A 12,166-nucleotide genomic window follows, 5' to 3' on the forward strand; every position below is an offset into this window, starting at 1 on the left:
TCACCACCCACCGACCAGTGCTGTTGGTCTCCGAGCCACAATTGCTCCCCTCCTGACCAGCTGCCCCCAGTTAATATACTGGGCATGACATCACATGATATGGAATATCCCTTTGGCCAGTTTGGATCAGCTCTCCTGGCTGTGCCCCCTCCCCCCCACAGCTTCTTGTGCACTCAGCAGAGCATGGGAAGCTGGAAAAGTCCTTGACTAGTACCAGCACTACCCAGCAACAACTGAAACATCAGTGTGTTATCGATATTATTCTCATGCTAAGTCCAAAGCACAGCACTATAGCAGCTACAGTGAGGAAAGTTAACTCTATCCCAGCTAAAACCATGACACAGCTATATCCAGAGAGTGTAAGGACGGACCACATCCTGTGCCTCATCTGCTATGTGTCTCATTAAGGGCCTAAGTTTAAAACTGTTTTAAACCCCCAAAACCTCACGTTAGATCTTGCTTCAAGCAGCAGAGGAACACAAGAAGTATTTAAACAGTGTTCAGTATCCAGTATTAAACTCAATTTAAATAGGATTCTGTGCCTAAATGCTGAGGAGCCTTTTCCACAGCCATTTAGGATTGAAGTGGGGCTAGCATAATACAGGCAAGAAATTAAGCCAGTAGTAAAAAAAAGATTCAAATGACATCTCAAAGGAACTCTAGCTGCATACATAGTCACTTGCACAGTGGATGGTCCATCTGGCAAGTCATTAGAAGGCTAGAGAAAAAGGAAAACACGCACTGAGTAACAAGATAGTATACATTTTTTAGACATTATGAATTATTGGTCCATTATCTGACTGGGTTTTCCCCTCTCCCTCTCTCCTTGTTTTTAGTATTTATAATTTTGTCCACTGTCATAGTCTTGAGGGGATTTTGTGGAGTGTCTAGCAAGTCTTGTTTTTTTAGATTTCATTCATTGACTCTCCCTCCTTCATTTAGAAGTGGGAGGGGGAAGTGCTGTCCTATTCCAGGCTAGAAGGAGGTGTTGGAGCTTGAATGGCTGCAGTGAGATTTCCCATGTAACCTCTTGGCTACCTCCTTTTTCACAGAGGATGGTGACTGTGAAGGACACCCCTGCTGATTACTACTCTCCAGGAGCAGAAAGTGGGCAGGCTGTGGGGCTCTGGCAAGCTCTCCTGGCTCACAGGTAGCACAGCAGGATTTGGCCCATTTTATGTCTTCCTCTGGTGCTTCTGCTAAATAAGGAGCACCTTTCCCTGAGCTGCCCTAGTACTGTGGAGGTAAGAAGAGGTTACGAACAGAAGTCTTAATTCCCAGCACAGCGTGGAAGTAACACTCAGCATCTAGTTGCCAAGGAACAAAGTTCCTCCTAAGGAATAATGAACAATGGAGAAGCCAAAAATACTATTAGAAACTATTTGGCAATATACCATGTTTTTACTTTGTCTCGAGCCTTCATCTTACGATTGCCTTGATAAAGGTGTAGAGCACAGGATAAAATGATGGAATGGACAAGTAGTACAGATCATTTGTTTCCTGTTCTATGTCACTGCTTTGCAGCGAGGACGTTCCTGCCAGGGGACATGTGCATCGTTTTTCAAGTTTTCTGTCAACCTTCTAAAGAAGATATCTGTTGATCGTGCTCAAATTTGTCTAGGAAGTATATCTATCTTAGCAGAAAGAAAAATAATTCATTTTTTAAATCTGCCACTCAGAGCAAACATCTGTCATTAAAGTGAAGAAAAATTATAGGATCCATATCCATATCCTCTGTCACAAGTTATCCCCAAGGAAGGGATGAGCCTAACTCTTAACATGATCTGCAGGAGAGAGTGGTATGCAGCAGTAGTAAGAATAGCTTTCCTAAAACAAAGAATATTTATCCCTAAAATTTCTGATTTACACTCCTCTTTATTGCTGGGAGAATCCCCAGAAAACCTTCAACCCTTTTTTGTCTGCATTACTGTTCAGATTTAAAGAAATAGAGTACACTTTCATGAAATGAGAGATCTCATGAACTGCATGAGACTAGAGGCTGGAAAGAGACACAGTCCATCTTTGAGTCCCATAGACTTTGGGCTTCACAATCTTATTGAGGTGTTTAGGAAAATGGAGTGTCTTTAAAAAGTAAATCAGACCTTGAAGTAAGGGAACAAAGCTTATCATGTCAAGTGACAGAACACAGGAGTAAAGAACAAATGAGTGGCTATAGACTTTGGTGAACACATGGGAAGGAGAAAGATAAAATGAATGATAATCAGGTTGTCATGTTTACAGTTTTATGACCTGTACAAGCTTAATAGAATTTAATAGAGTGGAAAGGCATACCTCTGAAGCTGCTGTTGGAATGCATATTGCCTTATGGGGTTAATTGAGGAAGGCCCAGAAATCTGTAAAATCTTAATAGTGCCATTTAAATGAGTAAAATATATATTCATTGTTATGTTGACAGAATAAAACAATTAAAGCAGTAGCTCGTAGCTGTACTCATATTATCTGTTGTATATTATCTTATCCAACTTTAATGTATTTTCTTTATCCTGCCTGTGTGCTGGTGCTGTCAAACCATTCCTCTCTGACTTTTCTTGCCCTTTTTGTAACTGTAGACACTGTATTTCTCTCCTTCCCCTTTCTCTACCCTCAGCACTGCATTCTGCTCCCCCGTGCCTTTTGTCATAGACAATACAGGGTGCTATGTTTTGGAGCCCTAGTTACAAAAGAGTAGAGAGACAAGAGCAGCACCTACCCTAAAGCTCTGGAAAGCCCTTTTGCCAAAGCTATTGGGATGTCATATTTATCATTGTTGGCTTTGGAAGTTCACACTACTTTGAGACACAGATATTGATGCACAACCTTTTTTTACAGAAGAAAGCTTTAAACTTGAGAAAATATGGGAACAAGTATGGCGATAATATTTTTGGGAGAAGGAGGGAGGTTTTTGTTGCTTTTCTCAGCTGAGTCAGTTTGACTTTTCTCCTTATTGGTCTGTTCCATTAATGCTTCCCTAGGATATACCTATAAAACTATAGTTCATTAAGGCTCACTAGCTATGTAGTCATATTTAGATTTTGAAAACAAGTAACACATCCTTAAGGGCTCTTAAGTATACTGGCAATAGTGATAACTGAAACAGGGAGAGAGCTTTCCTTTCTTGGTTAAACTACTTCTTCAGGACAGTGCCACAGCCCTGGCTGTATTCCATCAGTCTCATCCCTGGCTCACTGTCATGGCTTGCTAGTCTGGAACAAAGCTCCCAGACATGTTGCAAGAAATAAAAAATCTTAGAGAGAAAGAGAGTTAATGACCACAGTCAGAACTATTAACATCAACCAAAGCCGAGTTAAAGGAACATGTGGCAGATCTACACGCTGGGCTCCCTTTGTGACTCTTTGATCCTGTGCAGCTGTAGAACAATTCAGCATAGCAACACCTCCTGTAAAACAGCTCAGTGACTGTGCTAATTGCTAAACTGAGGAAAAACAGCATTAAATAACGCGAGGGTGATCACACTGTTTCCGCCTTCAATCACTCAACAACAGATCAAACACCGAGCTCTGCTGATGAAACGCAGTGAGAAGGAACAGGAGACCTGGCATTTGCGCTGTACTTAGAGCCCGAGTGTCATCTAATACTTGGGGGAGGAAGTCAAGGATAACGTCAAGGAATTTGGGGTGTTTGGGGGACATCTTTTCTGCTCTTCCATCAGTGTAGAATAGGTACATATTCCTAATGAATGGGTTTGTGGGCTGGAAGGAAGCAAGTGTCTGCAAAACCCTAAATGCACATCAGCCAGCCCCTGGTTTCTGATGAAGGAGAGTCAGTGAGGAGCCATGAAGCCACCTCTTCACAGGCAGGACAAAACTTCTGTCCAGAGGGAGTTTTCTGGATAAAGTTTTTGGCACTGCTGTAAAAAGTCTTTAGGAAAACAAAGAGACTTGAAAAGATTTTAGCCTGTCTGAGAAGTGGACTGGTAGATGCTGAACTGAACTACATTGAAAAATGTAGCGGACAACCTGTCATGGATGTGGATGCTTATTGTTCAAAATACAGGGTATTTTTCAATATGAAATTAAGGTAGTTTTGAACTACAGGAGCAGGATATTACCTTACCTGCTTTTTTCCCTTGCAATAGATGTTATACTATTTGCTGTTTGCAGACCTGAAGCAGGCAGCCTTTTGTCAACTTCAGTCATTGCAGGTGTTTTCAGCGTAAAGATCTGGGGAATGCAACAAGATGGAGATTAATTTGCAGGTCTTGCCTAAAATAGCCCAGTCCACGTATTTTAAGCATTCTGTCCAGTGTAAGACAGTGATAAATTAGAAATCCCTGCCCCAGTAAGGCTTGTTAGTAAATCTGATACTCAGTTAGCTGACAACTCTGATACATGGAGTTTCAAACCTGCTCTTGGAAATCCTGCCTTCTACCCACCTTTGTAGAAAGTATATCCATCAAATTTTACATGGGATATCTCAGATTGCTATCGGGATGATAGCAGCAACATTTTCTGCGTTAGCAACTCTCTACAGATAATGTCTTGAGGATTGAGAGAGGTAGATTAAGGCTGAATAAATATCCCATGATATTCATATTAAGCACTGTACTTATAGACTGTCTAATCGGTCAAAGCAACAAATGTTACAGATATATAGGTTTCATAAAAATATATACTAAACTGAAGCAATAAGCCTTGTCCCTTTAAATTCACTGTGAGCCTGTACGCAACTCCCAGATAGAACAAAATGCGACCTTAGGAATAGAAGCTGATGGCTGTAATGAAAGAGCCATGTTACTCAGGAATGATAAACAGTAACTTTGGCCATATCTACACGACTGGAAGAAGTAGGGAGGAGAAATTGTCCTTTGAGTAGCTTGGTTTGCAATTCATAGAGCTTTGTAACCCTATTAGCTTCTGAGTTTGGGACAGATTAAAGCTGTTAGACCCATGTACCCAAGTACATGTGTTTTAACATCACCACCTTAGAGCCTTTTTCATCTTCCATAAATACAGTAGGATGACGGGAAAGGGGGAAACAGCAGGGGGAGAGGGGATGGTTTTGGAGAGACTAAAATGTTTCTGTTTCTCTGGGTACAGAACTACAATACTTAGTAAAAGGCTGGGAACTGACCTCTGGGAGACGAATGAAGGAGAGAGTGAGAGAGGGACAGAGATGTGATTTGAAAATTTCTAGAAGAGGCAGAGCAGATATATTGCTAATGCGCTGTAAGTAGAGTGCACCATAACCAGTTCGGCTGAGGTGAGCTGGCATGTGCTTTCACAATGAAATTTGGCTCCTCCACCACATGAAATATTCTCTGGTTGCTGCCCCATCATTTAACAGCATGGCATTCTGCTTAGGACAGAGCAAGCTGTTCTGTACCTTTGAAGACAGTGAGTACGTGTAGCAATGTCTTGAATGTTTTCAGTGTAGCATATAATAGAAAGCCTCTCCACTATAAGCATTAGCAATGCAATTTCATAACTATCTGTTCAGACAGGGCACAGGAGCTTGAAAAACAACTTGAGACACTTTATTCCCTCCGGGAAATGCCATCCGAGAATATGTTAATCTGAGAAATATGTGAAAGGCCGTCCCCTATTGGTGAACCATGAAGAATACCACCTTCTTTTTTCCTGTACGTATGTGAGATGTGCTCCTCCCTCCAGAGAGTAGAACAATCCTTACCCTCTCATCAAACCAGACAGCTGAAAAGTGCAGAGACATTGTGCTGCCTCTTTTTCCTTGCAATGTGAATTTGATATTATCTGTACCACCTTTGACAATGCACTTGAAATTAATCAGAGGAGAAATGTCTTATTTGATTATATTTAACCATGAACTTTGATCAGTTGCATGCAATTTTAACTTCAGAGCTGCGTGTCCAAAGTCCTTTCTAAAAAGGGCAAAACATTACCCAGCGATACATGGGTGCTTGCATTATCTGAGTCTCTGAAAAGACACACTTGGGGGAAATAAGTGTACATCTGGGAAATTAAGACTCATTTGCTATGAAGCTCTCTGTGAGAGATGGACAGTATCAAAAGAAAGATCCCCAAAACATCAATCCTCTGCCCAGTCCATGTTTTCATTGCAGTTGTCTTAGCTCATCTTACTTAAAAATTCTTGCATTAATTTCTGGTTGACTACAGACTCAGTCAAATCTGTGAGGAGACCATAGCAGGACGCACTGTTCCTCAGTGTTCCAAGCAGCACTGGCAGCATCTGACTTCTCTGCCTGTAGTCTGAAAAAAAACCCACATGAAAACTACACACTCCTCTAGTGCTTTTTCAGGCTCTCTTTCTGCCACAGGAGACTTGCTGTGGCCTTTGGTACAATAATAATTTGTCATCCTTAGGGCAGATCAGTCAGGGGCTCTATCAGGCAGACTCAGAGAGAGTCAGGTGGGCCAAGACCTCTACACCTTGTAATGCTTGAAAGCATTAATTTGGGGGTAGTCTGCTGGTCCCCTAGGTTGGACTTCCTCACCAGGCACGTTGTTAAAGCTCTCCAAAGGCCCCATTGTTGATGCAGACCATCACATCCCCACTAACACCTGGCACTTGTTTTGTATGTGCCTGGACTGGAGCTTCAGGCTTAGCTACCTGCAAAAGCTACCATGCACCAAAACTGCTCCACAAACTGATCCAGCACAGAACTGCACTGCTCTTCTGAACAAAACAATAGTGTTTTGAGTACTTTGTAGGATGGCAGTGGAATACTTCCTACTGTGTCATGGTTTTGGCTGGGATAGAATGAGTTTTCTTCACTGTAGCTGGTAAGGTGCTGTGTTTTGGATTTAGTGTGAGAATAATGTTGATAACACACCGATGTTTTAGTTGCTGCTGGGTAGTGCTGGTACTAGTCAAGGACTTTTCCAGCTTCCCATGCTCTGCCGGGTGCACAAGAAGCCGGGAGGGGAGGGGGCACAGCCAGGAGAGCTGATCCAAACTGGCCAAAGGGATATTCCATATCATACAACATCATGCCCAGTATATTAACTGGGGGGAGTTGGCTGAGGGAGCAGCAGCTGCGGCTCAGGGATTGGAGGAAGAGGAATCGGTCAGCAGGTGGTGAATGGTTGCATCACTTTTTTCTTTTCCCTGGGTTTCACCTCTCTCTCTCACTATTTTCCTAATAATAATAATAATAATAATAATTTAATTATTAAACTGTCCTCAGTTTAATCTCAGCCCACAAGTTTTCCTCTTTTGCCCTTCCGATTCTCTCCCACATCCCACTGGGGTGGGGGGGGGTGAGTGAGGGGCTGGGTGGTGCTTAGTTGCTGACTGGGGCTAAACCACAACACAGTTATTGCTTGTATCTTATGTGCTTAGAGATCAGCACTTACCAATCTTGGCCCTTCTCCCCCTATTTCTTGGGGTAGGGTATATCTCTCAAATTTGGTCTGTCCCATGATGCTCAGATAAGTCAGCACTTTTCACTGATGAAAATAATTTAACTTAGGGTGAAAAAAAGGAAGAAGGCAGAGAAGCGATGCTTATTGTAGCATGCAGAGGGATAGTGGGCTGAAGGTCAAAATATCTCTAGTCTCTAGTCTAGGGCTTGTGATAACTTATCATTCCTCAGCTGCACAGGATCTGTGAACTCAAATAGCACACATGCTCAGGCAAGTTCCTCTCCTCCTGAGAGAGAGTTAGGATTGCTGTATTTCCCCCCACCTTTCTCAAAGACAAGAGACTTAAGTGTAGTGAGGCAAATTTGCATGTCCTGAGAGGTTTTTCTTGGCTGTCTTTCACATTCATCATTCCTTCATAAAGGGCAATAGCTTTTCCTACTTCTCACGCCCTAACCTTGCTGCTCTCCAGACACCCTAAGGGTCTTGGATGGCATTTCCCAGAGGGAATAAAGTGTCTCAAGCTGTTTTTCAGTAGCTTTTTTTGGAACCTGAGGAGGAATTAATATTTCACAAAAGTGACTGGTGGGTGGAGGGGGGGAGCCTGAATACAAAATCCACTTGTTGATTGGGATTCTGGGGTGGGAGCAAAGGAAGAAAGCTTTGCAGGGAGTGTTTTCAAGCTCTTAAGAGCATGTTTTTCCAAGTGCTGTTCTTAAGTATAAGGCTGTTAATAATAAGAGCACAGTAGGGTAATATAAATGACACAAAAGGCACTCTTTCATTGCAAAGCTGAACTGTTTGTAGTTTCGTAGATTTTTGTGATAAAAGAGACAAAAGAATATAAGTTTTTCCTTCTCAAACGCTGCCATGCTTAGTAACATCTTTTGCTAATAAAAAGAACTCAGCCTCCACCCCCTCCTGACATATGTTCTTACCCAATTAAAGTCCTCCTGCAGATCTGTAGGCCTATTGACAACTTGTTCCATGTCACTAAACTTGGTTTGCTGCCCTGCTACAGGAATAACAATGTGGTGCCTCTTAAATGGTCTTAGTGTTAATAAGTGGCAGAAGAGATGGAGTTTTGCAGGCTGCCAGCCTCCTACAAGGGATCGTCATTCAATCGTTTATCTTTCTCTTTGTTTTCCCTTCCATCTTGTTCTTTGTTAGCAGCAGGGCTTACATACCAACAGGAAGAGATTCAGTTTTCTTTTGTATTGTAGGAAATTAATTCGTCGTCGTTGTTGTTGTTTGCCTTTTTTTTTTTTTTGGCCAATTTGCCGTAGGCAAGTTGGAGGTGAGAGGCTCTGAAGTGTGCAAATTTGCCAGGAAGGTACACAGAGAGAGGTTGCTATCTGTGAGTACATGGAGAGGGGAAAGAAACTGTGGGAAAGAGTAACCAGTGTCCATTAACATGAAATCAGTCCATAAAATCTTGATGGAAAGGAGGAAATCCTTTCTGTGCAGAATACTTGGAACCCAATTCTAGTCCAAATAATGAATCCCTTTCAAAGTAGACCTGTAGATAAGCTGTGCAAGCAGCATTAATGCCAACTATCATTTCAGCTGCAGCCCGCCAGCTGGTGCAGGCTATCTGTAAAGCCAAATACGCTGCTTAAAACGAGGCAGTGCCCCCCATTAGCAGTTTAGTCACCCTCTCATACAAATGTATAGAATCTAGATAAAACTGACTACACTCCCTTTTCAACAGGAACATTAGGAGTAGAGCATGTCACAAGTTCAAAATATTGAACTGACCTTCTCCGGTCATGTCTTCCTCAGGTGTTCACTCGGTGTCACAATCTAAGGAAGAATTAATGCGGCTCTAAGGAGGAGAATATATGACTGTAATGCCTACAGGGCTTTGTAGTCATTTCCCATCTCTTTCACAGACTGTGTGAAAGGCTTGGGTGGGTATCTGGCATGGTTTCTGTGAGCCACTGAAATTAAGGGAAAGGCCTTAAATAACTTTTTAGGAGTTCTGCCATGTATTGTTATTGATATATAAAAGAGAAGTGGTAACACTTCCAGGATTTTTTCCCCTCTTTATGTACATTGCCTTTTTAGATCAGTGTGTTCCTCGCTGAATGAGCTTTTTCCAACGACATATAGAGCTCAGCATAAGGAGCTCCCGTCTTTTGGCACCACAGTAGTTTTAAGCACAGCTCTAATGTAGGGACAGAAGGGCCTAAGCAATCTGTAGTCCTTGAGTTATCAGGAACTACCACAGCACTTACAGCTGAACACCTTCCTTCTCTGCCCAGCTGCTGGATCCATTCCTGATCACACATCTGGTACAATAAGCCCAGGTGGATCATCAATGGCTCTGTAAAAATGCATGCATGAAGGAAAGAGCTGTACCTTGCTGCATGGCTCTAGGCCAATTCACTCTGCAGCAAGAGAGAAAATGCCTAATACACTGTTACCTCAGTCTTTGTTTTGTTCCTCTGATTAAAAGCAAACCTTTGTCTCTTCCACTGGATGCATTTGTTATCATTAGTTCATTGACTAGTGTATATACAGCTGGTTTTGCCTCTATTTAAAATGCAGTAAGTTTAAATACTGATGCCTAGAGTGCAGCAGGATAAATAAAGATGTACTTGACCAAACATACATTTAGTAATTTATTTTTCTACCAGCAGTTTTAGAGAGTTGTGGGGCTTTTTTAATCTAATCCTTTCAGTCAGCGGTCTCAAGAGTAAAAGCTTCTGCCTCAGCTTGGTGTTGATGCTTGGTCGAGTCTTAAAGCTTCATGGTTTTTTGACACTGCACTGAATCTGAAGCTTTGATGTCTGAGACTGCTGCCTGCACAGAGTAAATCATATTTTAAAGTTTATTAGTACAAAGAGTGTGCCTTTCTCAGACCTACACACATGCATCACCACACAGCATCTTTCCATTCCTGTTACCTACCTACAAGTTTCCTTAAGATTAAATAGTTCTTCACATACTGTTCCCACACAGACATTGCCATCTTTAATTGAAAGCTCGCAGCATTTGTGGGCGGAGGTAATACATACTTGTGCTTAGCAGTGCCAGCTGAGGGCCAAAAGAGAAACAAGAATGTTTTTCTCACTCCACTACCATAGCCACTGTACCTGGTCCACATTGGCTACGTATCTCCAGGTAAAAGCTGCTGCTGAAACTGGTGGGACTAAAGTGAAGGCCAGATCTGTGCATCAGCAGATACTGACTCCAGTGACGGTGCTGGCTCACTCTGCTCTTAACAGTGTCATGAGGGAACGTATTTCTCCCATGTATACCTGTAGCTGCCACAGACACCAACAATGACTTCTGGTGCACGGATACAAACAAGACCAGCCTCCATGGGCCTCCAGAGAGCTCATGTCATGTGTTGGCACAATCACTGTGTAGCTCCTTGGGCTACAGCCTCACTGTTCCCCTTTTGGCTGGGTCTGGGTAAATGTATGAGCCACCTTTTGAAGCGTAGAGTGCCACTAGTTGTGAAAGTCCAAGTCTGCCTTTCACAGGCTAATGGAGCACATCAGGGCGTGGGATTAGTGGGATTAGCAGGATCAGTGACTGAACTGTAGCTGTTTAGAACTTTCTGCAGTGTACAGGTGCCTGCTGGCAGGAAAGAGCCATGGCTCCCTATGTGAAGGGCAAGACAGCGACTAAGCAGGCACTCTTCTGTTACAATCAGTTTCTCTTTTCCCAAATGAGGTTTATATAAGAAGCAGATAGTACAGTTTGCACGTGCACTGTGCCTTTGTGCCAGATTTTTAACAAGCTATTCAAACCAATGGCACTTGTGATTCCCTTTGTATATCTCCTGGTTTCTATCCATGCAAGTGAGAGAACAGTAAAGCACAAAGAGATTGTGCAGGCTAAAACTAGTGCTGAAATTCTTTACACAAAGTTGTAAATCAAAGCGCAGCATCCAACACATTATAGCATAACTGGCACTGAGGGCTAAATATGTTGTTATTCAGTTCCTTGTCTTTTGAGGAGACACTGGAAAGACAGTATTACCAGGGAGAGAGAATGTGGAGGAAGGCTGGAAGTAGGAGTTTCTGGTGAGTGTATGGTTCAAGCCACAGACACCCTGTGCCTGAGAGCCCTTAGAATAATGAGGTTGAGACTCTGAAGAGCTGAGAGAGCAGAACACTTTTCCCAGCACAAGTAAAAAATCTCCCAGTGTAATAAAAAATTAAATCTAATCCAACATCACCTGCAGTTATGAAGGATAATGCACAAAATCTGCTGTTCCAGGTGTTAATTGCAGTGTGGCATTTCACGAAAACCTAAGGGATGTAATATTTGTCAGTGGGACTTATGGTCCTAAATCCCATCAGTGCTTTAAGAAATCCTCAACCATTACAGTTACCACGGACAATGTGTCCTGAGGTCTTTTGCACCTACCAGGGGATGTCTGGGAGTTCTCAGGGCAAGAAATAAAGCAGAGGGTTTTTCTTCTCCTGTTATTTTTAACAAAAATCTTTCTTTATCAGTCATTCTTTAAAGAGCTGGGATACTCTCTCCTCAGCACCTACCATCTGCAGTTGTTACCTAGAGGAAAAAGCCAGGTATTCAGGCTTTTTCTCTCTTTCTTCAGAGTAGCTGCACAGAGCGCAGATGAGAAGTATATTGAAATACATTAGTAGCATAGAAAACCTGCTCCACCTACTCTATCATCTCGGCATTTTTCCTCCAGCTTCTATTTATCTTCTATGTAGAGATTCCCTGAATGAAGGAAATTCTTCAAGAATTCATGATTCAGGCTGTGGGGCCAAGAGGCAACTGGGGACAAGGAAAGAAAGGGCAGGTAAAACATAAATAATTGTCTGTACATTGCTTTCCCTCAGCCATCTATATAACTCTTTCCT

The sequence above is a fragment of the Phalacrocorax carbo genome, chromosome 12 (genome assembly GCF_963921805.1).
Source record: "Phalacrocorax carbo chromosome 12, bPhaCar2.1, whole genome shotgun sequence".
NCBI lineage: Eukaryota > Metazoa > Chordata > Aves > Suliformes > Phalacrocoracidae > Phalacrocorax > Phalacrocorax carbo.